The following is a 27,302-nucleotide window of genomic DNA, read 5'->3' as shown; positions in this document are numbered from 1 at the left end:
CTGGGCTTTGGCTTTGGCCAGGGAATGGTACTGATGCTTTGCTATGATTAAACTTGCCCATGACCCCACAAGACAGATGGAAGAGTTGGTGTCCTGGGTTGCAGTGTATTCTATTGCCATCCTCAGGAGCTGTTGAAACCAGGTGGGCAGTGCTTCCTTGCCTCCTGCCCCTGGACTATCTTTCTGTTAATGGCCCGTCAATGCCATGCCCCATGACTCAGAGATAACTCCCTCCAGACTATCTTCTGTTAATGAGCCCATCAACGCCTTGCCTCATGACTCATCATCCCATTGGAAGATGCTCCACCCAGAGGGAGGAACCAAGCATTCCATCCTGGATATAATCTGAGATTCTGAACACCAGAGACAACCTTTCCACTGGATTCCCAGAGGACAGAAGCTACATAGCCACCACTAGACCTTCCGAGGAAGAGCAGGCCCTTTCTACAGGATCACTGCTTCGACAAAACCACATCCATCACTTCAGGAGGACTGCAGCCACCATTTTTACTGGACTGCCACCAGCACCCTGACTAACAGGGTGTCAGGTTGTATCCTGACTCTGTCAGTTTAGCCCAGTGTTTTCTGCCTTTATTTTTTTTTCTTTTATTTCCCTATTAAATTTTATTCTGACTTGGTGCATTCCACTAGTTTGTTTTCAAACTAATACAGTTGGATAACAGCACCCACTTCTACCAAAGAAATTAATTTGTAGAAGGTTGCTAGTAAATGCAACTCAAACTGGCTTCTTAGCTTTACCCCTTGTTATTGTGGTTGGTATTCCAAATATACCTAGTATTTCCCTTGCTTTCTGCTGTTTACCTTGGCTGTAAGACAGTACTTGCTCTCAGGGAATGGGAGAAATTTGCAGTTTCCCGTTAGCAGGAAGCAATAAGCAGCAAGGATGAGATGTTGTACCTCTTGTGTTGGAATAGTATGCAGGTTAAAATCTCCTTTTTGATTGCTTTTGCCAAATAATGATATTTTCCTTCCTTTCTTTTCTCTCCTTTAATGCTGCTTTTTTCCCCAAAAGTAGGATTGCTTCTTCCTATGTGCTTTTTTTCTTGCTCTAGGCAGAGGCTGCGTGTAAATGCCCTGCTGACCCAAGGGACAGGTACTCTTTCTGCATCTGCCTTCATGTTTCCTGGTACTGTGGCAGCTTTCTTGGTTCTTCACTCCTGCTCTAGCAGCAACTCTTTGTACCACCTGCTGAGGAAATGGGTTTTTTTTACCCAGCTCCAAAGCATGCCCTGAAGTGACAGCAAGCAAGGGAGGGTTTAGCTTTTCCACCCTGTACTTCTATTGAGAAATCGGTCCATCTGGTTTTTGTTGCAGATTCCTTGTGAGCGCTGTTCCACGCATTGTGATAATGACTGTATTGCAAGGGGCGATGCACTCCAGCTTGGGAAAGACCAGAAGAGACATACCAAAAGGAGCCGTTTGGGTGGAAACTCAGTGCGCAAGTGCAGTGCTCTTGCTCTGTGGCTCCTTGGCTCAAAAATAATGCAAAATTAATTTATCAGGAAACTCTACTCACTGTTAATAAGAAAATGATACTTCATGTATTCTCTGGGTTTCATTTCTTCCTTGAAAGTATTTTTCAAAAAATAAAAAATACCATCTCTCTTTTCATTAGAACTTACAAGTAGATGTGTTACTCTGCCTCCTTGTTAGCTTTTCTTTTAAAAGAACTTCTCTTGACAATGCAAGGCCAGATGCCCGAGTGATGGGCGGGGCTAGGAGGTGCAGAAGGTCTTGTGTTTCTCCTGTAGAGATGTACTGTGAACCTTGAGATTCTCATTGTTTCCTCTTGCGGTCCACTGCCAGCTTAGGTGGATTTTGAAGTCTTGATGCAGGAAGTAGCAGTAGAGGAGCATTGCAGGGTGGAAAGGGAGGAACAGGGAATAAGCAGAACCACCTACATGTTTTAAAGATTAATGTTGCTTGGTTTTGCTTTACTTCTTTTGGGTGGGAGCTCAGTGCAGCACAGGAAATATCAGAGTTTATATTTGGAGAACACATCACAGAGTTTAAATGTGGCAAAGCTCCGACAGTAGATTGCTTTTTTGAAAGGAAATGGAAGATACTTAAATGCTGCCTTCCAGCTTCCTTGACTTCAGTTAAACTCTGACCCTGACCTCATAGGAAGTGGTCCTGGAAGCACAACTGCACATTCTCTTGTGTTCAGTGTGAGCTGGTGGCTTCTCTTGGTGTTTTTTTGTTTTGTTTGTTTTGTTGGTTGGTTGGGGTTTTTTTGTTGTTGGTTTTTTGTTGGTTTTGTTTTTTTAATACCACAAAATGAAACTTTCTTGGGTGGAATGAAGTGCTGTTTGGAGAAGTACAATTTATTAGTGGTTTCTTTTAATGTCAAACTAGTTAGTATGCTGCTGTATGGATTTTACATGTTACTGGGAATTAAAACTGCATGGGCCTGATCTGCAAACAGATGCCAAGTGCAAGTGCTGCAGGTGCTAGAACAACAGGGCAATGATGTAAATTTGGATGGTTTACAGCTCTGTGTGCCAGAATCTTTAAGATGTTGAGTGATCTAGGTGACACTTCAGATGAAGCCACTGGTCAGTGAGTCCTGCTGCTGACACTGCAGCACCAGCTGTTTCAGAGGAATTTTGGGAAAACCCTGCCATCCTACACAATTACTCGATAACTACCCCTGGGGAAAGCTTCTTCCTAACAGCCCCTTATGGGTAGTTAGCTGAGTTCCCAAAGCAGGCAGGGACCACTGCTCCTGGATTTGCCTTTTGTTGTTTTATGGAAGGAGCTGTGTTGCCCCCACCTACCATATTGAACTGCTGGGGTGGCACATTATTGTTGTAGAAAGGTGCTTTTGGAGGTCAACTCCTGTCTTCCTAACAGTGTTCGTAAAACCCATCTGGAGCCTGCCCTTTGACAGAGTGTACCTTCAGAGTTACATGAATATGCTGAGTAGGAAGTTAATTTAGCTGTGCTTCATTCCATGTTTAAAGGGAAAGAGTGTTCAGATGGAAGATATTGGTGTATGTTGTATTTTATTAGCAATTTTGAGCAGCTACTATGTGCAGAATTTTATGTCTAGTAATGAGGATGCATTATATGAGTTCCTTGAATGACTGAAATTATTTCATCATCTGTGCTGAACTCACTGTCCAAAATGAATTGTAAAGCAGTCACAGCTGGCAAAAACTGTTTTTGTCTAATGCATGTTTTTTCCCCCACTTAGTTTTGTTTGGAGATCCTTATTTCCATTTTAAGTATGCATGTAACTGTTTGTTGGCTCTTTTATTTTCCCCCAAGACCAAACCACAGATACAATAAAATAAGTTTGGATCTGGATAGTGTGAGGATGAATTAAACCTGGGAGTTTGGAGATCTAGTGCACTTTGTAATCAGCAGCTGGCTTGCTTTGCAATCTTTAGCTAGATGCCTAGAGTAACTTTCAGATGTAAAGTGAGTGTTGGATTTGGGAGATGTTACACTTGGCATCTCATGACTTGGTTTATTGTGTAAAGTCGTGACATGTGTCCACTTTCCTTTTAAACATCACTGGGATGCATGAGCGTCTTGTGGTCAGTGTGTGTTTCTTACAAAAATCCTCTCCAGACATAACAAAATTATAAATGCGTGTTACTACATTCTTAACTGTTATCTTTGTGTTACATGGAGCAGAGAATAGTAGGGTAAATTCTTGTAAGAGGTAATTCATTACAGCTGTTGACAGAACACTGTTGACATTTCTACTCTCTAACCATAATGCTTCCAGAAATTATTATCTTGTCATTTTCTCAAATCCCCTGGGTTTGTGCCATGTGTTTAGGTATGTTGCTGGTGAAACCCAAAAGCCACTTTTAGCCAGGCCCAGTATACGCTGGGGTATGATCATGTTAAAGCTTTGACATTAATTCACCTCACAATCCCCAGATGTCCCCTGTTTTGTACATGGGCAAAAAGGGCCACCAGATGACTGGCCCATCTCTTTTTTTCTTTACTTGCTTGGCTTCCTCATGTTACCATGTCTGATAATCCTACTGTGCTTGTTGTCCTAGGGCCTACTACAGGCAGCACTGATCGCAGCAGTTCCTTCCCTCTAGTCTTTGTCTTCCTGCTAAAGAGTTTGTTAAACTGCCAGGATTGACAAGGTTTTTGAAAAGAGAAAAATTGTTTGGCCTCTTTTTTCTGAGAATTTGAGACACAATGACAACAGTCTTACTGCTTTTATAATGGTTTCTCTCCACCTTGTCATTTTCATTGTAATAGAAATTGTCGGTTTTATCTAGGCTGCATAATGTGCCCTTTCTGGTTTCTCAAAGCAAATAGCCATGGTATTGAAGGTGAAAATGAATTTTAAACCTGCACTACTCAAAATTCAGCAGTCTAAAAAGCCATAAATTTTGCTCTGAGGAAAACCATCTGTTTAATGAAACATCATGGAAAACATACAGATTTTTGGCAGTACAGAATGTCCTTAAAAACAAATGACATTTTCAATAGAAATGGATGGTGGTATATTCGGAGATGTGTACAGTAATGCTTAAAAGTTTGAGTGAATGGTATCTTGGCACTCTTCGCATTGATTATTGAGGTCTATGGTTTTACTTAGCTTTTGGTCCACAGCAAAGGTTGAACTAGTTTACTCTTTCTGCCAGTGCTTAGATTTCATTTGCTTGGAAATAGAGGGACTACTACTGATGGTATATTTATCCTGCAATTAAACCTTAGTATACTCACCTTCTTGAGAAAGAATGCTGGGCTTTTTAGCCCAGACTGCAGTCTACCATTGAAATATATTTCAAATCAAGTGACTAACAAAACTCGGAGCTTATGATGCAAGATGATTCCTGTCTTTCTTTTATTGATAATAAAAGCTCCCCTCTTGTTTTTCCCTACACTGATTTTTTTTTTGCATGTCTTGAAAAGAAATTAAATGAAAAAAATAAGGACTTTTTCAACAAGTGCTTCTGCTTTGAGGCTGAGGGAGGAGAAAGGATGAAAAGGGATGAGGATTGTCTGCATAAATAAATATTTAGTTAAACATGTACTGCAGTGTTTAATGAAACTGTAATGCTGTGTTTTCCTCTAGATTAATTTTGAATTTCACAGATATGACGGACAAGATTAATCAATCAGCATAATGTTTGTGCCAGGAGTACAATAGTTTATTCTGTCTTCTAAAAGGCACAAATGCAATGGCTGTATGCAGGGCAGCCTTCTTGCCTTGTTTGGATCATAGCTGAGCTAGCAGATGACCATTTAGCACGACTGAGAAAAAGTTCTTCATTATTGTCAGCAATTTGTATTCTGTGCTTGTGGTTTGCTCCTTCAGGTTACAAAAGGACTAGCCATACTTGCACTAGTTGCTCAGTATGCCCAGCTGAGGGAGCGAAGCTCAGCTGATTCAGCTCTTGGCCCAAGATACTTCTGAGAGGGCTGTGTAGTGTTTGATGTGATCTGTAGAGACATTGCCTTTCTCACATATCTGGTGTCATGGTGGAGACAAGACAGCTGACATTTACTGCTGCATTTCACATTGTCTTTTTTGTCTTACATACAGAGTTCTCATCATATGTGGTCTGCAATTTTGTTTACAGACACGTCTCTTGGTCTTCCACTGTGTAACTCTGAGATGGACTGGTAGCAGCTGTTCCTTTAATAAATAATAAGCCTAAGACATAACAGGCATAAAGTGTGATGGTTACCTTAAGAAAAGAAAAATCTATTATTAAATATACAACTGTTATATTCTAGCCATTTTGAGCAGGATAGAGAAACTATTTGCAAGAGCATGTAGTATAGGCATAAGAGGGAGTGGCTCCATACTGACAAAGTAGGTTTAGATTAGACATAAGGAAGAAATTCTTCCCTGTGAGGGTGATGAGGTGGTGGCACAGGTTGTCCAGAGAAGCTGTGGCTGTCCCATCCGTGGATGTGTCCAAGGCCAGGGAGGTTGGAACAAGATGATCTTTAAGGTCCTTTCCAACCCAGGCAATTCTATTATTTTTTTCATCCACTTTTTGAGACCATGGTTGCATGGACACTTCAGTCTGGCACAGATCTACCCCACTTTTGTTCAAGATCAGTCTGGGTCCTCTTGAACTGCTGGCGCTTTCCACTGAGATGCAGTTTTTATTCTTAGGGGGATGTTTTCAGAGATAGGTCAGTTCCTTGATCCAGCTTCTGTGCTAACAGTGGCTCTTGGAGAGATTTCAGCAGTAAATGGACAAGAGATGGAATAATGCAGGAATTGTGCCCTGGCAATGTTAGACTTGTGTCCAATTCAAGGCATGGAAACCACAGCCTCGCATCTGCAAGTGTACCTCTGCAGATGGATGGGTATTGCCTCCTGGGAATGGTGCTCCTGAGACCTGGAAGGCTGCCTGCAGGGTTTGGGTGGTTGAGTGGTTTTGAGTGTCTAGGGGCTTCATCTCCTTCTGGCCTTCCTCAATTCTCTGTGCATGATTGTATGTATGTGAATAGGTAGTGTGCTTTGGGCTGCGTTCCATATTTTTTTGATTGTCCCCATCCATTAGGGGATATACTTTATAGCTCTCCTGTGCTATAGCTTGTTATTGTCTTAATCTTACCTTGTTATTATCTTCCTATATTGCTTTTTGTTGTTGTGGTAGTGTTACTGTCTTCTGATTTGGTTTTGGGGGTTTTTTGTGGACGCAAGGTTGTTTGTTTTTTTTTTTTCCTTTCCCATTTCACCATTGTCCATCTACTTTGGAAGATACAGAAATCAAAAATAGTGGCTACAGCAGTGATGATTTCCCTATAGCAGTGTATGAAGCTTGTAGTAGGAGCAGTGGTTGGTATTATGAAATGGGTTCATGTTCAGAGTCTCTTGGCAAGGAAAAGGTCATTACTCACAGTTTCAGCTGCTGGTTCTGCAGGGAAACATAAAAAAGGGAAAGACAGTTCCTCTTGTTCCATAGCTTTGAAGCTGTCGGGAAGTATGTTTGCTGGAATTCATCATTGGGCAATGGCCCAAAGTTGGATGGGGGAAGTATTTCTTGATTTCTGGGACATTCCTTTTTTCCCAAGCAGTTTACTACTGCCACTTTCTAGTTTCTAATTCATATGGCAGCATTATCATTCAGTTAGCCTTTATCCAATTAAAATGATTATGATGTAGCACTGTATTGAGTGCCTGCTTTAATCTTCCAAATACTCTATGCCTCCAGCTAATAAAAAATCCCACTGATAATCTTTTTTTATAGATGTGTGCTCCTTACAGAAAATTGTTCTAGATGATTGTGGATTAATTGTAATTATGGAAAGGTATTACAGCTGGTGGAGGGGTCCGTGGCTGCGACCCAGGAAGAGATGACCGGTCCGGGGAGATGGTCCCGAAAGGAATTGCCTTCCCGAGGCCCGGTGTCTTCCTCTCAGCTGCTGGCAGAGGAGCCCTTGCAGAAGCTATCAGCTCTTTAGTGATATCAGCTCGTGATTTCAGCTCAGCTCTGCAGGGCAGCCTCCAGGCCAAACCAGACCGGGGAGAGAGACGAAAAGACCCGTATGGCTGGTTCCGCACGAAGGTAGCTTTATTGTGGGTTCCCTCCGGCGAAGGGAAGGCCAGGGACGAGCTCTCCTCCTACAGAGGCAAACTGGTCTTCTTTTATAGGGATACAGGGGATCAGCAAGGGGACCAATGGGTTACAGAGGGTCTGGGATAGACCAATGGGTTACAGAATGATCTGCATAGGGTCTCCCAAAGGATTGTGGGTCTACTTTCCCTCACCATGACTCAAAAGTCCTTTCCAGGGAGTCCTGCTGGGCGATTGCGAAATCCTTTATCTCAGCAGACATCCCTCCAGGGCAGTGGCTGGGCATATCCCACAGAAAGGTTTCAGAATATCGGTATATCTGTCCAATTATTAATGGTTTTATCTACCTTTTCCCCTTATAAGTATATAGCATGTTTTTAATGGTTTAAGCAGAATTTTAGCTGTTAATTTTCTTTTTCCTTTTTTTTTTTTTTTTTCTTGAGTGGGACAAGATTTTCACTGGAGGAGTGTTACTTCAAGTTACTAACAAAAAAGTTTGAAAGGCGAGGATTTTTGGGTTTTAGATTTTTTATTTTTTCAGAGTTCTTGAGGCATTGTATTGGTTTTGCACGGCCTGGTTTTTGGTAGTGGTGGGGGGCACAGAGGTGGCTTCAGTGAGAAGCTGCTAGAAATTTCCACCATGTCTGGCAGAGCCAATCCCTGATGACTCCAAAGATGGACATGCTGCTGGCCAAGCCTGGACCAATTAGAAATGGTGATAATGCCTGTGTGATAACTTATTTAAGAAGAAGGAAAAACAAAGGTTGTGGCACAGTTTTAATTCCAGTCAGAGAAGAGCGGAGTGAGAATATGTGAGAGAAACAACTCTGAGGACACCAAGGTCAGTGGAGAAGGAGGGGGAGGAAGTGCTCCAGGCGCTGGAGCTGAGATTTCTATGCAGGCTGTGGTGAGGACCATGATGAAGCAGCTGTCTCCCCATGGAGATCCACAGGGATGTAGAGATCTGATGCCTCCCATGGAGAAGCCCCCGCTGGAGCAGGTGGATGCCTGAGTATGGCTGTGAACCCATGGGAGACCCATGGAAAGTGGAGCCCTGCTCCTAAGCTGCATCAGTGCGTCCTTGAAGGACTGCACCCTGTAGAAGAGTGACCCACACCACAGCAGTTTTGGGTGGACTGATGCCTGTGGGATGTACTCGCATTGCAGCAGTTTGCAAAGAGCTGTTGTTTGTGAGATGGACTCACATCAGAGAAGTTAGTGGAGAACTGTCTCCCCTGGGAGGGACCCCATGGTGTAGCATTGGAAAGACTCCTCTCCCAGAGCAGCAGGAGAAGCCATGGATGATGAACTGACCATAGCCCCCATTCCCTGCCTTTCTTCTGGAAGGAGGGAGGGGTCGGGGGGAGGGTGTTTTTAAGGGCTTATTTTACTTCATATTATCCTACTCTGATTTCATTAGTAATACATTCACCTTATATCTCGAAGCTGAACCTGTTTTGCCTGTGATGATATTTAATGAGTGTTCTCTCTCCCGGTCCTTATCTCAACCCATGAACCCTTTGTTAAATTTTCTCCCCTCTGTCCAGCTGCAGAGGGGAGTGAGTGAGCCGCTTTCATGGGTGCCTGGCATCTGGCTAGCACTGACCCATGACAGACATCTGGCTTAGTGTTGAGACCAAAACTAACTCTAGATTTAAGACCCTAAGACTGGTCCAAATTGTTATGGATCTTTGTATGGAAAGGGAAACTGTTCCTTCTCTTGAGCTGAGACAGGAGCTTTTACTAGAAAGACACTGTGTAGTGTTTAGAAGATGCATCACAGTATCTCTTAAACATCACCTTTGTATTTTGTGAGTGCCAATAGCTGTTGCATATATTAACAGAAAAAAAAATACATATTTTTACAGTAATGACAATACCATGTTTAATTTTTTCTTCTGCCCAGATATGAATATCGAAACATGAATGTTGTTCATCTGGATATGAGGAAATATTATTCAAGATAACATTTTTTTACCAACACAGTTTCTTTCTATGAGTGTCACTGTAGATTAGAAAAGCACTGATCCCATGGGAATGTAATGATATTCAAAATGTCCCATTCCAGCTCTGTGAAGAAACCACACAGTGTTTCCAAGCCAATGCAATTTTTTTTTTTTTTTGATTCTTATCCTGAGTCACAGGTTTTCTTGAAGAACAGTGATAATTAGGGATTTATAAAACATCTGATTTGTCCATTCATTACTCACTTCCACTTGGCTTGGGAAGACATCTCTGACAGAGTTGTGGTCAATAAATGGCTTCCTTGTAAATTCAGGTTCTGAGGAACTTTCACTTTTTAAAGCATTATAAAGATCCCTTAGAATATTATTGCTTTCCTTGTGTGAGCCAATTACAGACTTAAAAAAACCCCCAAAACTATTTTGGTGTTTCCTCAAACATCTGTGAAGTTTTGCAGGTAATGTGGCTTTTCCAAGTTCCCACACAGTTTGGCCAACTGCCATCTGACAGCAAAAAACAAAATGAAAAGGATTCATCTAAGAAGCAGGAATTGCATTTATGATTCTAAGTAAGGAATCTAAGAGGATTTGATTAGTCTTATTAAAGCTAAACTTGTAATACCATGTAAGTTATTGTCTTACTAAAAATATGTTTATATTTTTTAGTATTTTAGAGGAGATTGTAATAGAAACTTACTTTAAGCTATTGCTGAGAGCACATCTGTGGATATGCTAACAGTTAATTACTTGCTTAAGTCTGGAAGATGACTTCTAATATTTTGGAGCCACTGTGGGTCAGAGCCACTCTTGAGTAGTGGATTGATGTGTTCCTATCAATTTCATTCCTTTAACCCAGGCATTACTCTGGTTTGGAGTTTGGAGCAACATAGAGGACTGAGGAGTATCCCGTACTCAGCCAGGCTTGAAGTTCCTGTATGTCCCTGCTTTTGAAGACTTTCAGCTTAGACATCTTGAGCTGTTGTAGCTTAGGATCTGTAGCCAGATCTGAGATGGTCAGATTTTGCAAGCTGATTTTAGAGTTTCTTGCCAGGAGAGCTGCTACAGAGTGGTTTAGCACAAGTATAGAGCTTAAGCAGTACATGCTGTTGCAGAAACATTTTTCGTATCTCCTTCCTCCTCATTTATTCTCTGCTAAATTTTAGCATATGTCTGATCTTGCAGTGAGGAAGTTTAGGGAACTGAAATGACACAAAGCAAACCCCAACAAACAGAAAAAGGGTGAGTTTTCTTCTTTGACCCTCTCCTCAGATGAGCTGGATTGGTAATGTTGGAGTAGGTGCGGGGGCAGGACTACTTTTCATGACAGCTGACCAGAGGATGGCTTTGCCTCTGGCAGAGGATGTCTTTGAACAGCCTCTGAAGAGAAACTTTCTAGATCTTTCTGAAGGCACTACATCTTTCTGCCATTAGGTCATATGTGTTTTCAGAAGAACACATGCTGTTAATCCCTGAATTTCCCCAGCAAGCTTTCTCTGGGAATAAAAAAGGACAACATGAGCAATTTGAAAGGGAAAAAACTCCCAATATTATTAGGTCAAGAAGACAGATGTCAAATCAAGTCTATAATGAAGGGTAAGCCACATGTTAATCAGAGATGCAAATGGAGATCCACAATTTCATTTTAGGCAGCAGTAGAAACGTAAGTGGAGAGCAAATATATTTAAAATATCAGAATCTACAGAAAATGAGAAAAAAGGCAGGTGAAAATAAAGAAATGTGGAAAAGGTTGATAGTTTTAGGCAGAGTGATGACAGTAGGAAGGACAGAGGAGAATTGATAGGTGAATGAAAGACTCAGAAATTTGATGTAATGCAGTATCCTTGTAGTGGTTATCTGATCTGAAATTTAGTTTTTTTGGGTCAGTTGCTGAACAGTTCCACAGACTCCACAGACCTGCCATAAAGATTTTGAGAAAAAGCATATGTACCCTTCATCTCAAATGCAGAATCCCAATTGTTGCTGTTTTGCTGTAACTTTGGTTTTTGGCAGGGTTTTGCAGCTGGAGGTACAGGAGGAGCATCAGTATTGCATGCTGGTTTCTAAGAGAAGGCTTCTTTGTAGCTGTTGTTTAGCAAACTAAAATACTGTCTTTTTCGTAACACAAGTGGATTTGATATTTGCAAATTATCACATTGTGTAGCTGGGTCATAGAATTTCTGGTTTATGGGGTGTTAGAGGGTCAGCCTGGTGTTTTTCACTGGGCTTCAGCAACAGAGCAGTGTCAAAGTGCTTGCGCTGTGCTGGAAATTAAATACAGGAATCTGTGCAAATCCTTACGTTTACTTTGCTGCTTAGATTAGTCTTTGGAGGAGGAACTTCATTCTAGTTTAATGTCTAACTTTCATGAGTGCTGAAGTAAAGCTTATCTCAGTTACCCCACTAAACAACAGAAACTGCTAAGCCACAGAGCACAGTAATTGATTGCATCATAACATAATCCTGAAAATAAGAGCATTTAAAGCTTTGATCTGCTCTTTTTTTAATGTTGTTTTTTTGTTTGTTTGTTTGTTTGTTTCTGAAGGTTTCAAGAGGAGTGTAAGTGTAGTTCTGAGAGGCAAGAAGTAATCTCTCCCAGGATGAGGCAAGGCAGTATGGAATGTTAAGGATTTCTTGTTTGTTTTTCAGCAATTTGAAAATCCTTTCAGTCCAGAAGTCCTTGACTGGAATGGTCATATTTGATTTATTTATGTTTACTTCAATCCAATTCAGTGAACTTAATTCTTGTTGGAGAAAGGGTGCCAAAGATAATTTAAATTTAAATGTATTGTTTGCCAGCCTTACTCTGAAACAAAAGTAAAAAAAGACTCATCCAATAAATTATCATAATTACTTTTAATATTAAAGTTTTTTCTGGATTTTGAGGACCTGGTAACCTTGAGGATTCTGTGAGTATACTGGGATATCTGCTGGCAAGATGCAGGGTGCAGAGGGACACGTATATGGGCATGTTCCAGCTTTGCAGTGGTTTATATTGGAAAGCAGATGCAGGGTTACAGTCCTTACTCTGTCCTTTGGAATTCAAGATCAACACATCTCAGAAGATTCATAATTGTCTTAGACTTCAGTTTATTCTGATGTTCCCTTTGTTCAGTGTGCTGTTGAGCAGTTGGAAATGCATATCCCATTTTTGAGAATAAGATCTTAAATATATTGGTGTTGAAATTTTGTGGGATATGATTGGGCTTTGTTGCATGACAGCAGTGTTGTTCTCTAGGGATTGACATCACCATGGTCAGTTGAGTCATTGGGAGCAATTTGAAGTAGTTTCTCCATTTGGCAGCCATCCTAATCCTTTTGGGACTGTTCTTTTGTAGGATGCAAAATATAAAGCTTTTCATTTTTCAGGTTTTCTTGGAGTTGGATTGAATCTTTCTGTTAGAGAAATTGGTGTCAGTGTTCCCATTGACTTCAGTGGAGCATGCAGTACCAAGCTTCAAAAAATGTTTTACCATCTGTGTGGGAACATCCTGCAGGAGGGAGAAAGCTGGCAAGAAAATGTTCAGCTTCCTTTTTAGTGGGGAATGGAGCACTAAGACAGAATGTTCTTTGGTTTGCAGGCTTCTAAGCTGCTTCTGGTAAATCTAAAGATGCCTATAGGCAGCCTGGTGACTGGCAACTTCATGCACGTGGAGACTTGGTGCTTCTGTGAGTTTGTTGTTAAGAGATTCTTTCAGAACCTTTCTCCTCCCTTAAGTGTAAAAGGTTCAGTAGCCAGCTCTACAGCAGTGTTTCTCACCTGTAAGTGGAAAAAATGACCCAAAAACTTTGGCCCTTAACCTCTCCTGTGCTATGTGCACAGCTTGGAGCTTGTGAGTTGTGGGACTTGCTGAGGAAGTGCTGTTATAATCCGGTTTAAACCCAGAAGAGCAAAGAAAATTAAGTCTCTGTGTATAAACTGGAAGGAGCTTTGAAGGTTCAAAATACACCAAAAAATGAGATTAGAACCTAACAAGGTTAAGATGTTGCTGCCAAAAAATTTGATATGTTTTATTTAATGGTAAAAGAGGCAGAAAGAGAGTAAGAGGAAAGAAAGCAAGAGAGAAAGAAGTGTGCGAGGGGGAGGTGGGGGGACAGGGAGAGAGTGACAGGGGTTAGGTGGAAAGCATATCAACCCTCCAAGGCTCCCAATGGCATCTCATTGCTCCCCTCCATTTGGTCTTCTGGTTGTGAGGGTTCCCTGTCGCCGCTGCCATGCCATGCCACGCCAAAAAGTATAGAGTATAGAATCCAGTGGATTAATACGTGGTTTGGGCAGGTGGGAACGCCCACATGTCTCCCCTGCAGGGGGCCAGTTTGACACTGTCCCTTGCAACACTGAGGGTCTGTTGCATCATCTGTGGTGTAGGGTCTGGGGACCCGTTTGGGGAGGGCCTTTGATGGGCCATGACACCCCCTCTGTCCTTTATGTGGATGAAGCTTCTCTGAGTGAAGGGCCCCTCAGCTGGGCTCCTCTGCACAGTGGAGGATGGGCATTACACCCAAAGCCTTTTTTCCCCCCACACTGTGGTGTGAGGGTCTGCTCCAAGCCTGGCAGCTGATAGCCCTGGGGCTCTGGTCTCCACCCTGAAGGTGTTAAGCTTGTGCTCTGTGAATGTCCCCAACCCCGAATTGTTACTTTATCTTATCTTCATCAGCGAGCAGTGTAGGGCCTCTCAGAGCCCCATTCAGGGTGTGATAGTCTTCCCTCCAGCTTTTGTAATACAGTTTTGAAAGTCCTTCATGAAAATGTTTAAGTCATAAACTATAATATTTCAGTCCCTGACAAGTGCAAAGGTGAACTGTGGGCTTGAGAGAAGACCCACCTCATGTTCTCACTGCTGGAAAATAAACCAAGGTGGGTGGGTCTGATGGGGTAGTGCAGCAACAGGGAGGGACTTTTTGCAGGGTGATTTTCATTCTGAAAAAAACACATTATTTTACAAAAAAAGAGTGCTTAGTGAGTGTTAAGCAGCTGAATTGCCCTGGGAGATGCTTCATGTATACTTTTGTTTCAACCCTAGGGCTGACTCAGTCTGCCATTACAGACCTTGTGCTTGTGAGTGTGTGTGCAGTCCATCAGTTGTGGAAGTCTGGTGTAGGAAAGGGATGGTAGGACTTTGCTGCATAACGCACATTTGATGATATCCACTTCATTCCTTGCTTTGCTTTCAAGCTGGCATTTGCTAGTGAATTCCAGGGTACAGCTTCACTGACAGGATCATAGCCAGAAGCCCCTGTTTTCAAAAGTGGGGAATGACTAGGAGGTCCTCCTGATAAATGGACATCATTCAGGGCCTCAGAATGATGGCCTACTTCTTTAGCAGCCACAGTGTTTAGCAGAAAATTTGGATTAGTTGAGTTTTCAGCCCAATTTATTAACTGGAAATGAAGACATCAATCAGTTTACTAAAATAAAACAGCAGTTTTACATCTTTCGTGGACAAATTTCCAACCTTTGTTGCAAAGATCTTTGCAGGCATCAGTCTTGATGATCTCTCCATATCTTCCTTCTCTTCTTCCACCGTGAAGCAAAATTGGAGAAACAGTAAGTGCAATTCATGAGTAAAAGTGAATGGTGATTTGCAGAGCTTTGATGCTTTTAATGGTTAATGAAGATTTCTTAATATCCTGTTGGAACATTAGCTTTCAGTAATGCTTGTGAGTGTTATCAAAGTAGATACTGCTCCCTGTAAAGCAGAATTTGCACCACGTATGTACAAACTGCTCCTTGGCAGATTTTCTTCTTTGTGTGACTTGCTGAGGCTTCCATTGCCTGATGCTGAGTTCTCCCCTTTTTTTTCCTGCAATGTGGAAATGTGAAACAAATTGCTGTGGAAGTCTATCCTGGTTTAAAAGACAGGTGTCTGCCAAGGAAGGCAGGAAACTTCCTGGAATGGGAAAGATGACCCCCCTCCCTCCAAATTATTATAACTTTGAAATTATGGGGCTTTCAGGCAAAAATATGGGAAAATGAATAACTGTCCTTTACTAGAATATATATATAAAAGAAGACAAGCAAACAACAACAACAGCAACAACACAAACAAAAAGGAAAATCCCAACCAACAGCCTTTTTCTGCCCGTCAAGCACTTTCCTCTTTGGTGTAGTTCCGATCACAACTGTGGGCCTGATGTGGATGCTGATGGCTCCTGGTTAGACAGAGAGGCTGCAGTGGCTCCCCCGCGGCTGCAGTGGGCGCTGTTGGCTCCTGGTGAAGCAGAGGGCGGCCGAAGCAAGCTGTGAGTCTCCCCAGGGCGTAATGGTGGCTCCAGGAGGAGAGAGAAGGTGGGGGGTGTTTCGGTTTTTCCCTGGCTCTCACGTGTCCCGAGGGTGTCCTGGCGACGGCAGTAGCAGCCGAGGCTCCAGTAAGCAGCCGCGAGGTGCTCCCTCCGGAGAGAGGAAGGAGATAGGGGCCCGGTTTTCCCCTGAGGCGCCCATGCAGATGGTGGATCGTCTTTCTCCCAGACACGGCGGGTGCCGAAAGTCCAACGGCCGCTTCTGCGAGCAGTGATCTCCAACGGCAAGGAGAAATGGCAAGGAAGGCTCAGCTGTAGCAGCGAGTCCCCCTGGGCAGGAGAAGTCCAGCACCAAAACCCACAACCGACAACCCTCCAAGCGAGGCAAAGACTGACCCACCCCCAGCTAAGAAACTGCCAACCATCACACTGCTTCTCCCCCTCCCCCAGAACCATTCTAATGAGATGCCAAAGCCCTGGCTACATCTTTTGTCTTTTAAATCGACGTCCATTCACCATCTCTATGACAACAAATGGAGGAAAATTCCCTAAAGAGAAGACTTAACTCCCAACAAAGTCTCAGCAATGTTTATGATTCATCATATTAGTCTTCTTTTACAAAGTTCTCTGTTTCTTTGGAGAAGAATTGTGAAAACTCATTCAAAGGAAAAAAGAAAAACTGAAAAATAATGGTTCTTTGAAAATATTCCTACTTTGAAGCTGAATACATGAAGCAAATTAAAGTGTAGAAGTTTTTTGGTCTCCTAAAGTGTAGTATCCAAATTTCTGAAATGTTTCCAATATTTTTTTCAGGGAATTCTTTTAAGGGTGGGAGGGGGCATATCTTCAGACACATTTGTATCATAACGGGTTTTCTGCATTTGAAAGTTACTTCAGACTTGCAAGTTTAAAATGAAATCCTGCGTAAGTTCATGTGGGTCTGATCAGAAATAAGTACATTTTTAAAGCTTATTCAGCTTTTGGACTGGAATTTATTGCCTTTGTTTTGGAGCATTGTTATTTTGTAGAGTCTCCAGTTTGAAACACTGGCACATATGAAACATGAAAGACTAAGGAACTTCTGTCTTGGAAGTGGCTCCAAATTGCAGTTCACTTAAGTAGACAGGGCTTCAGAAAATGCTTAGTGACAGTTTTTATTGACAAGCTTTCATGGTGAACTTAATTTAATCTGAGATATAGTTAATATTGGTAATGGACATAAGTGCCTGATTTGTCTTCAGTCATGTGTTCTGCAGGTTGCTGTCCTAAGAGAGCAGTTTTCAGGCTGAATTGTTGTATCTCTGCAAGGCAACGGTGAGGCAATTCTAATTATTCTGAACCAAAAAAAAGTTATGAGAAAGAATTGGACAAAAACACGTTTATAAATATTTGTCTAGGAAGGATTGATTTTATTTCTTTAGAAAGGAGATTTTTATCCTATCTTTTTCCTGACACTAAATAGTCTCTGTATAATTATAGCTCGTTCACAAGAACAATAATGATTAAAATATATTGCTATTTGATTTATAAAGAAAGGAAAATGCACTGTAATCTTATAGCTGCTCAGGTAATTACTGTAGGTATCTTGTTTAAAGGACAAGGTGGAAATATAAGACACTGAATGCATGTTGTTCACAAACAAGAAATGTTACTGATCTGAATGTTTTCTGCAGGTGCCCTCTGTATAGCTTCGTTCCTCATTCTTTGTTCAGTTTCTAATTTTCTTTTTTTTTTTTTTTTTTTTTCTCTTTTGAGGTCAACTTTTATTTTAGAATTTCAGGTAGTCCATTTTAGTTTGCAGACTTCCCTGACTTTTTTTTGTATGGCTTTTACTACTGGACTAAACCATGCATGGTTTTCTTGTGTCCTGGATGATGGAGTACAACCACTGTTTCAGAATATGACCTTATATTACCACTTCACATTCTTGGTACCAGGGCCTGAAGTTGGTTTCATGAAAAAGGAAATCACAGATGTATTTGTCTCTTGGGGTATCATACAAGTGAATCTAGGCTCTTAGAATAATAAATTACCCTTTGGCTATATCTGCAGTAAACTCAAGAATGCATAAATTAATTAGATTACAGAAAATGAGTTCCTGGGCCCATTACTTTGTGACAGTTTTTGCATGGCCTCGAAGACAACTTTGACATAAAATAGGTCATTTTGTAAACAGTGGAACTTGGAAATACTTCAACAGAGAACAGTTAGGTTTTTCCAAGTATGTTTTCACAGATTTTCTGCTACAGCTTAGATATATTTTGTACTGTGATTTCCTCAACAAACATAACCAACAACTCAGCCACATATGTTCCCGTTTTACAGAAAGGTAGGAGGTTTCTTTAGGTAAGGCTTGTGAAAGTAATTCAGGTAGGTCATTTGATGATTTTAAAAATGCGTATTATAGCCCACTTTTATTAATGATTTCTTTGAAAATCTGGGGATAAGGAAATAATAACTTTGGGTGTGTAGTGATTTTCACAAAGCAGTTACATTCTTTATTTCATGCCTTCAGAATGGTGCCCCATCCTTGGGCAGAAACTGCTGGCACAAAATCTGCTTCTTTCCCTGTCAGCCCTTTTTGAAACATATCATGCCTGAGGTGAAATGCAGCATTTCATCTTCATTATGGTAATACCACAAAGAGAAAGGTCAGACTTTGTTGTTTGGTGCTTTGGGGATATATTGTGGGGGTTTTTTTGTTTGTTTCTGGGGGGTTGGTTTTGTTTTGTTTGTTTGGGTGGTTTTGTTCGTTTTGTTGTTTTGTTTTTTTTTGGGGGGGGGGGAGGTTGTCTCCTTTCTTTTTATTTTTTTCTTTTCATATTTCCTTTTTTAAAAGAGTAGTAAGGATTGCTCCTGAAGATCCACATCAGGTAGCTGAGCCTTTGTTGCAGTCCCCAGGATGCTGGTGCTGTAGCCAACAGTTTTGTTTAAGCACTTTCCTTGTGTATTAGTTGTCTTATGCAGATCACTGGCATTTCATATATTGATGTGATTGAGGAGCTGCTGCCAGGAGAGCACTATGTCTCACCTTCCTTCCACGAACTGGGCTGTTGGAGGGATGGCAGCCTGCAGGAGAACCTGGAAAACCAGACCTGGGCTCTCTCACTGCTTACACTGTTCCACCTTCCTTGATCTGGTGCCACACAGTGCCTGAGGCAACCCTTAAAGAGGGAGGTGGGTGGATGAAATATTGTATCATGCCTAAAGGAGAAGATTTTTATTATTTTTTTTTAAATTACTTCTGGCTGCTTTTCCCCCTTCCCCTTCACCGCCTTTCTAGGAGGACAGCAGTCCTTTGCACATGGTATGTTACTTTGAGAGAAAAACACCCTGTTAGCTTAATTAGATATTATTCTGTTTCATTGCTCTAATACTTAACCTTATTCATGCAGAAATTTAATTAAAAAGCGCATAGACGCAAAAAAAACCCCAAAACAACACCAACACCCCCAAACCCCAAACTGTTAATTGCTTCTGGTGATGCTGCAGAGTAACAGGCAGATGAGGTTTCAACTCAAGGAGAGTGAATCTGTGAACAGGCTTGTGGTGACATGACAAAGTGGACTTTGCTGACTCTGAATAAAATACTCTGCCTATGGAGAAGTAGAAGTGCTTGTTGTGCTTGAAGTGGACAGCAAAGCACCTTAGAAATCCAGCCCTGTTTTCATACTGAGGTTTTACAGTATGAAAAGCTGGATATCATCTGCAATTACACAAGAGAGGCTTTAGAGAACCTGATGTGGTAAACAGAATATTCTCGGCAGGGCTCAAATTTTGGTTTAGTTTTCTTACAGCATACAGACTTTGTGCTATAAAATCAAGAACTTGAAAGGCAGTGTGGAGAATGTGTTTGACTATGCGGCCTTACTTCTGCTTTCATAGGCTTCTGCCTTCCCTGTGTGCAGAGAAAAACGTTAAGAGAAAGCCAGTGTGAGTGTTCAGTTTAGGTCTGTGTTAAAACATGGTGCCCAGTGCATGGATTAGGGTTGAGCAGGCTGCCTTATGGCTGGCAGCCTTTCTGAAGACTTTAATTGCAGGGGAAGTCGCAGTCTTGCATGAAATTCCAGATAGAAGCACATTAGGGAATTTTAAGAGAAGCTTCATATGGGTGAACCAACCTAATTGGTCACTGCGCTAAAATCAGCTAATGTTTCTACTACTCTCAATACCTAAGGCAATTTGAATGATATATCAAGATGTTGTATGTACCCTGCTCACAGAGAAAAGCAGTAAGTGCACGTTGTCGTGACCAAGAGTTAAAAACTGCAGCGGCATCTTGATCTCTGACCCCATCTCCCCCTGATCTGTGGTTAATGCCTAGAAGGTTCATCATCTCCCCTCTCGCTCTCACAGATACACTCACACCTGTGTGTTTTGTTTTGCTTTGCTTTCCTTTCCATAGGATAAGATCAGTAAAGAAGAAAACTAATGTTTGCTGACTTTGCATGCCTAGAGAAAAAAGGAAGAGGACTTAAGAAATGAGGACAGCATTTGGGTTTTAGAAGTCACTGAGTGAGCAGAGAGATTGGAAATGAGAACTAACAGGATGCCAGGATGAGTGAATTGGAGAAGCAAAAGTTTGAAAGGATTTGAAATAGTGGGTGAGTTTTGTGGCAAGAAACTGTTGAACAGCAACTCTGTGTATAACAGTGAAGCAGCTGAGATGTTGGAAAGGAGGGTGATTTATTAGATGGGCCCAAAGAAATAGTTATAAGAGCAGTATGTGAAACTCCTAGGTGAGGCTGAGGGTTGACTCTGATAGCTAGTGGGGCTGGAGCTATTAAAAGAATAAATGATGAATAAATGATAAATAAAAGAATGCTATGGATGGATGCAAGAGGATGTGGCTGAAGAGAAGTAGTATGTCTCTAGAAATTTATCCTCAGGATTTAATTAAAAGAAAAAAATCCCTGGCTGGTTTGGAAGACATTCAGCCTGGGTTTATTTATTTATGCTAAGTAATTGGGTGTGGGTTTTAGTTTAGGAATTGATTACTGTTAAAGTTTTTCTTTTAAACTGCGGGGTTAAAAGAATATATGCATACACTATGTCCAAGTGGCTGCTGGAAATTAGTGCAAATACCTGAGATGCTGATTAACTTGCAGCAGTAGATGCCTGGGACTTGTGATACAGGGGCAGAGCTGTTTCTTCTTGGTTGCCTTGCTACTTCTTATGTTGGCCCATGACAGAGAATTCAGAACTGCTCCAATGCAGCTAATGCTGGGTTTGACTCTCATAATTCTCTTTGAGCAAGTGAAGGCTTTGCTTGGGTTACAGAGAGTGACAGGAAAAGTCTGGATGCCAGCTTCAGCTAGCCCTGTAGCCTTGCTTTTGTGTGTAGAAGGGCCTGATTGCTGAGAAAGCCAGGAGCAAGTGGTTGAGCATGGTCAGGCATGACAGGACACAGCTGAAGCCACAGAGACGTGGCAGAGAAGGAAAGTGTTCTGCTGGTGATGGGTGTGCTCTGGATCGGAGGGGTGATGGTTCCTGAGCAGGGGGCTGCCACAGGGAAAGCCATGGAGCTACTGTAAAGTAATGTAGAAGAGTTGCTGTAAAAACAAGTAATAAACAGGATATTTTTACATGACACATTTAGTAACTTTATTCTGCATATAGCTGTCTGTTTTCTGGTCACAGGCTGCAAGACTGAGAACACGACATTTCTTTTAGGGCTCATGGTGTTTTTGTCACTGCTACTCATGTGACACCACTCTTGCTGCAGCTAATCTGGGACTCTGCATTGTCGCTGCTTCCTAAGTTGTAGGTTGGAAGGCTTGCAGAGACACTGTGTATGGACATACAGAAATAATTATCCTATCCTTCCACTTCATGGATGTGCCAAACAGTTGGAAATGAATGTAGCATGCTTGTTGCTGCTCTTCAGCACATCAATGCAAAATTCTGGGAAGCAGAGTCTTTATAGATTCTATATATACTTTAGAAAGGAATAGAGATAGTTTTTGATCCAACTGTAGTTTGTTAATCTGGAATTGAAAGCTTGTTCTCATACTTGAAGTATTGTTCAGTTATCCTTCAGATGCCATTGCTGTCAAAGGATCTTTTCCACAAGCAATTTTAAGACCCTAGTCTTCCTAAATGGTGGTTATTAAATGTGTGTATTCTTTTGTGCTTGTAGTAACTGTTTGCAGATTACTTCACTGACATGATAAAACCCTTCTTTGCCCATTTAAAGCGCAGAGGTAAATAGTTACCTGTGTCACATCTGTGTCACATCTGGAAACAAAATGTTTCCAATTTTAAAAAGCAGATGGTCTGATAATTTCTGTGAATGGTTCTTTTTATTAACTTAACATTGATATTGAAAGTATAGAATATTCAACACATGAAGTTGTAGTATTCAGGTAAGAGTAAACTTGTCCACAGACCAACTTGTTTCCTTGTTTGTTTTCTTTTTTGGGGAAAGCTGTGGGAGGATAGCAGGCAAGGAAAGTCTGGATGTAATCAATCTCTATCCTACTTTGAATTATGTTCCCTTTAAGTATTCAAATGATTCAAGTTGCTAAAGATGCAACTGCTAAAAACACCCGTATTTTTGTTCTAACTATTTACAGCTGTAATTGCTTCTTCACTTCTTTTATCTGTATGAATATTCCTTTCTAGCATTTCTATAGTCACTCTTGGATTTAGTTTTTAATATAGATACTGTCACTGATGTCACTACCTGAGATGGACTTCAAGCAGAATTCCAGCTCATAAATTCTGGTCAGATACATGGTGTGTCAGCACGAGTTGTTTGGTGGTATGCTGCAAAGAGTCTGGACCTTATGCTTTCTGAGAGACTGAGTAGCCTTTTCTCCTTGTGACAGTAGAGAGTTGAATATTACATTTGAATTCAGTCTGGGTTAAAAGTCTTGCTGTGCCAGATGCTGAAGCTTAGGGTAAAAGGAAGATTTAAAACCCACAAATGCATTATCTAATTTAAGCCAGGATATCATGAGGAGGTGCAGCAAACAACTGAAGGATTACAGAGAAAGAATAGAGGGAAACAATAAAAAGAAAATATGTCCACTTCAGACTGGCAATTAAATGAATGTATATCTTGGATTTAGAGCAGTCAGAATTCAAACTGATGTGGGATGCAATTTGGAGAAAAATACTAAGGTGTTTAAATTTAAAAAATGGCAATTAATTACATGTTAATTTTTTGCACCTTATTTTTAAAGATTTTTTTCTTGCTTCTTGACAGGTTGTCTTGCATTTCAAACTGTTGGTGAAGATGATGAAGAATACCAATTCCTGATTATGCTTTACAGTCTCTAAAGATACTGTTTATCATTTTCTTCCCCCCCCATTTAATTCATGTTAAGGTGTAACACAACCCTGTATTTCACAAGGGATGAGCATACATCTTTGTATGTGCAAGTGTGTATATGTGTGTTCCATTTTACAGTTTCCATGGATGAAGCACATTCCATTAGGAATTCATACCATTTGTTACTCTGAATCTTGTTCTCTTCTCTATGGTGATTCTGCTCTTAGAATATAAAGGAAAAGATCCTTATGTTCAAGGAGAAGTAAGAATAAATCTGTACCACTAATTCAAATCATATACCCTTATAGTACTTCAAGATTTACATATCGTTATTTATATTGCTATTGTTTCGATTGTCTAATAAAAACTGAAGATATAAACTGAAATAGCTTCACTAATCTGATCATCAGCTAACCTTGAAAACCTTTTAAAATTTTATTTGAAAATATGATGAAAAAAGCAATATTTTGAATAGTCACTCTAGAAGATGAGGGACACAATGAATAATATCTAGGTGAAATACTAAGCTTTTGAATTTAAATGTCTTCTAGTATCAGAGATGACTTACTCATGATTACGCTGAAGTACTACTTCAAGATTGAACCAAGATGTGCTGAGCATGTGTGACTGGATGGAGAAACTTATTTATATAATCATGTGTCAGAGATTGATTTAAAAAACCAAAAAGTATCTCTCATTGAGATTCCAGTTGCATATAACGCTTGTATTTGAGTGCTGGCAGAGGTTGGATGACTCTGGAGTCTTCATCCCTGCAGATACTCAAAAGCCATCTGGACATAGTCCTGGGCAGTCAGCTCTGGGTGGCCCTCCTGGAGCAGGGAGGTTGGACCTGATGACCCCCAGAACTTCCTTCCAATCTTAACAAGGCTGTGATTCTATAGGGATCAGGGCAATCCTCAAAGATGGCTAGAGGAGAGGTTTGGGGGTACACCCACCTGCACCAACCATGCTGAGAGGCCTCTTGGCTGCTCTTCCTTACGCTGGCAGGAGAGGCGGCTGTGGTGAAAGTGGCCTGACTGCTTCTTTCCTTTAGTGTTGTCCTCTGCCCTTGCATCTTTGGTTTTCTCAGATTTGCTTCAAAATAGTTTCTGATCTCCACTTGGGTAACACATATCCAGCTAGTGGTATCCTCAGCACCTTCGTGTGTAGACAGATACAAATGCCATTTCATGGAATCATAGATTATCCTGAGTTGGAAGGAACCCACAGAGATCAGCAAAGTCCAGCTCCTGGCCCTGCACAGAACAGCCCCAACAATGCCACCATGTACCCAAGAGCATTTTCCAAATACTTGAATTCTTGTCAGGTTTGGTGCTGTGATGACTTCCTGGGGAGCCTGTTCCAGTGCCCAGCTACCATCTGGGTGAAGAATCTTTCCCAATACCCAACCTAAACCTTTCCTGAGTCAGCTTCATGCTGCTTCCACTGGTCAGAGAGAAGAGATCAGTGCTTGTCCCACTACATCCTCTTTAAATTCCTTTAATTAAAAATATTTTTCCCCAAGTTGAGTCTCTCTTGCCTATGACAGTAATTGGTAAAGATTTTCTCTCTATCTCAATCCAGAAGCTTTCTCATCCCATCTTCTCCCCCTCTTTTATTAAGGATGTCTACATTTTAGTCCTAAATCTATGTGGCATCAGAGCTGGTAGTGGTAAACACAAGTTTTAGCAAGATGATATGAAATTCTGAATAGCCGGAATGGCTTTTTAGATTTTTGTTTCTGCAGTCAGTATATAAGGAGACTTGGTAATGAAAATGGAAGGAAATGAAGACACAGCTGTAACTCTTGATTGCCAGTCCAGTTTTCTAGATTTCATTGATCTCTGTTTGCTCCCCTGTTTCTTTTAAGATGAATTAAAGGAACTTCTCTACAACAAGTTACAATAATGTTAAAAGTTTGGATGTCTTACAACTTTCTAGCACTGCTTGCACTGACACTGTAGAAGGAGCAGTGGCTCATTAGGGACACTATAAATAAATACGAGGCTCATTTTTCTGTGCCACTAAGTAGTGGCACAGAAAGTTCAATTCAGAGCAAATATATCAGTCTAGTGAGGGAAACTCTCCTTGGCACATTCACTGGCATTAACCTATTGATAATGAAATTCAAAGCCTGTTTCCTCTCCTGAAGGGTGGACTGAGTTTTGTGTAAGCTGTCAGCAGAAATTAGGAGTTTAGTAACTGATGCAGTAGTAGAAGAAGAGGCTTCTTTGTATTTCTTTATCCTTGTGTGTTTTTGACAAATACTGCTAACTACTTAGCATTTGGTCCACTTTACTAACCAGCAGTTAAAATGGTGGGTTTGGGTAATAGTAAAAATAAAAATGATGTATGAACTTATTTTTCCCTCTAATACTATTGTTTCAACGAGGTCCTACAGTAATAGTGTGCTCTTACTCTTTAGAAATTCATCTCAGGAAAGCAACTTAGTGTATCTTTGTTCTTGTGGATCAGAACCCTATTTTCTGTCACTTTAAAGCTGTGTTTACACATTCATGTGGGTAAATAAATTGTTTTGAGTTTTTTGTCTTAATTTCCTTTTTTAAACATTCCAGTCTATCAATTTTGAAATTTCCTTAGTTGTCTTCATTTAAGGCATTTACTTCCTCTGGGCAATGTTAAATGTCCCTGATGAGAACATGTCAGTTGACACTGTGATATATCAAGCACATTGCTTGTGACAGCACTCGGTATTATATAACCACAGGCTTTAATTACTTGAGTGTGACATTTGTGGAGGTATGAACTGAGAGAGTTCCGCATGACAATGCTAAAGGAAGTATCCAAAGAAAATCAAATCTTCCTCTTGCATCATGCTTGTTAGCTCATGAGGCAGTTACGGAGTCTTGCAGGGTAATATTTACACAGTAGTTAAGATGTGAAGTTTCCTGCTAATCCATTTTGGCAGTGCTGCTACAGGAATCAAGAAGCATGTGCCAGAGCTTTCCTTGAACCTGCTGTTTCAGTTCAGAGTTCAGTATCTGAAGCACTGATGGAGCAGGGGAACAGCAAGTTCCTCTGGAGCCACTTTCTGCAAGCAGTGTGAAAATGGGGGTCTGTATGTACTGTGGACGATGACCATCAGCCTTAGCCACCTGCTGACAAAAGGAAGAAAGTAAAGCTTCAATCTTCTGAGTGCAGGAAATTTTCACACTTTTCAGTTCTGCCCTGTGGACTTTCTTGTGGTCACTGTATTTGTATGCTGGGTTAACATCCCAGGCTGCACCTTCAGGCTCTGTATTTCTTCAGTCATCAGTTGTAGTGAGTGAGGGTGCTGTTGAAACTGGCAAAGATCTGACAGATGGATTCTATGAAGTACTTGCACAAGAAAAGAAGTATCTGATTAATAAATTATATTTTGGAATAGAAGGCGGGGTTGATATTCAAGCTCTTTAGCATAAAGTGCACTGTTTAGGCAGTGTTTCTTTCTGTGGTCATTTTTGTGGCATTGTTACTGTATCTGCCCTTGTTTTGTGCATTAAGCTGTTAATACAGTTCAATTTTAAAATTGTAATAGCCCCTTTGTGTCTCTTAATGAAAGTAAGAAATTATTTCCAATTATTTCCAGGTATGCTTTGATTGCTTTCTGATTGTTCCCATGTGTATGGACCAGGTCACATTCATTTAAAGACTACTGATCTCAAATCTGAGAAGGCTCTACTGTTGTTTGTTAGTGTATTTTTAAGTTTAAGATTCAGCTCAAGCTGCTTGCTTCATTTTTGCCATATTTTAAACCTTTGATCTGGGGAGTGCCAGGAGTCACTGTTTCTCAGATGCCATGACCTCAGTGGAGATCCATGATTGAGACAAATCTTTTTTACTTGAGGTGGGACTGTCAGGATTCTTAGAGTAGTTTTCCAAGCACCAGTTTTGAACTCTCAGAATTCACTCTTACCTCAACCCAGCTTTCTTTTGTTGGGATTATGTTCCTTCTCTGCAGGATGTTTTTTGACCATCTCCAGTTACTTCAGACTTGTTCCTATTTCTGTTTTTATTTTCCATTGGTAGGTACGAGTAGACAGTAGTTTTCAGTACACTTAAATCCTCAGATCTCACACAGTTGGAAATTGGTAAGGATTGCTTGAGGAAAGGCAAAGGAAAATTAGTACCTGCTGAGTTTTGTATTAGGGCTGGTAAATTGCCAATTTGAAAAATATAAAGCAAGAGCTACAGGCTGTGTTAGCATAGGAAAGGGGGGTGGGATAAAGGGACTGAGGGGGATAAAAAGCCGAAGTTGTGGTTTGCCAATAAATTAGTCAGCAAGTTTGC

The 27,302-nt window shown here is 41.0% G+C and overlaps 1 protein-coding gene across 4 annotated transcripts in view; it reads left to right on the top strand.

Annotated features, from left to right (window-relative positions):
- Window positions 1-27,302, top strand: part of APP (amyloid beta precursor protein) — a 222,561-nt gene that overhangs the window by 48,263 nt on the left and 146,996 nt on the right. The gene's annotated exons all lie outside the window — the stretch shown is intronic.

The sequence above is a fragment of the Coloeus monedula genome, assembly GCF_965178545.1.
Source record: "Coloeus monedula genome assembly, chromosome: 3".
NCBI classification, from domain to species: Eukaryota; Metazoa; Chordata; class Aves; order Passeriformes; family Corvidae; genus Coloeus; species Coloeus monedula.
Note: the sequence above shows the minus strand (reverse complement) of the source record. Positions and strands in the feature narration are given on the sequence as shown.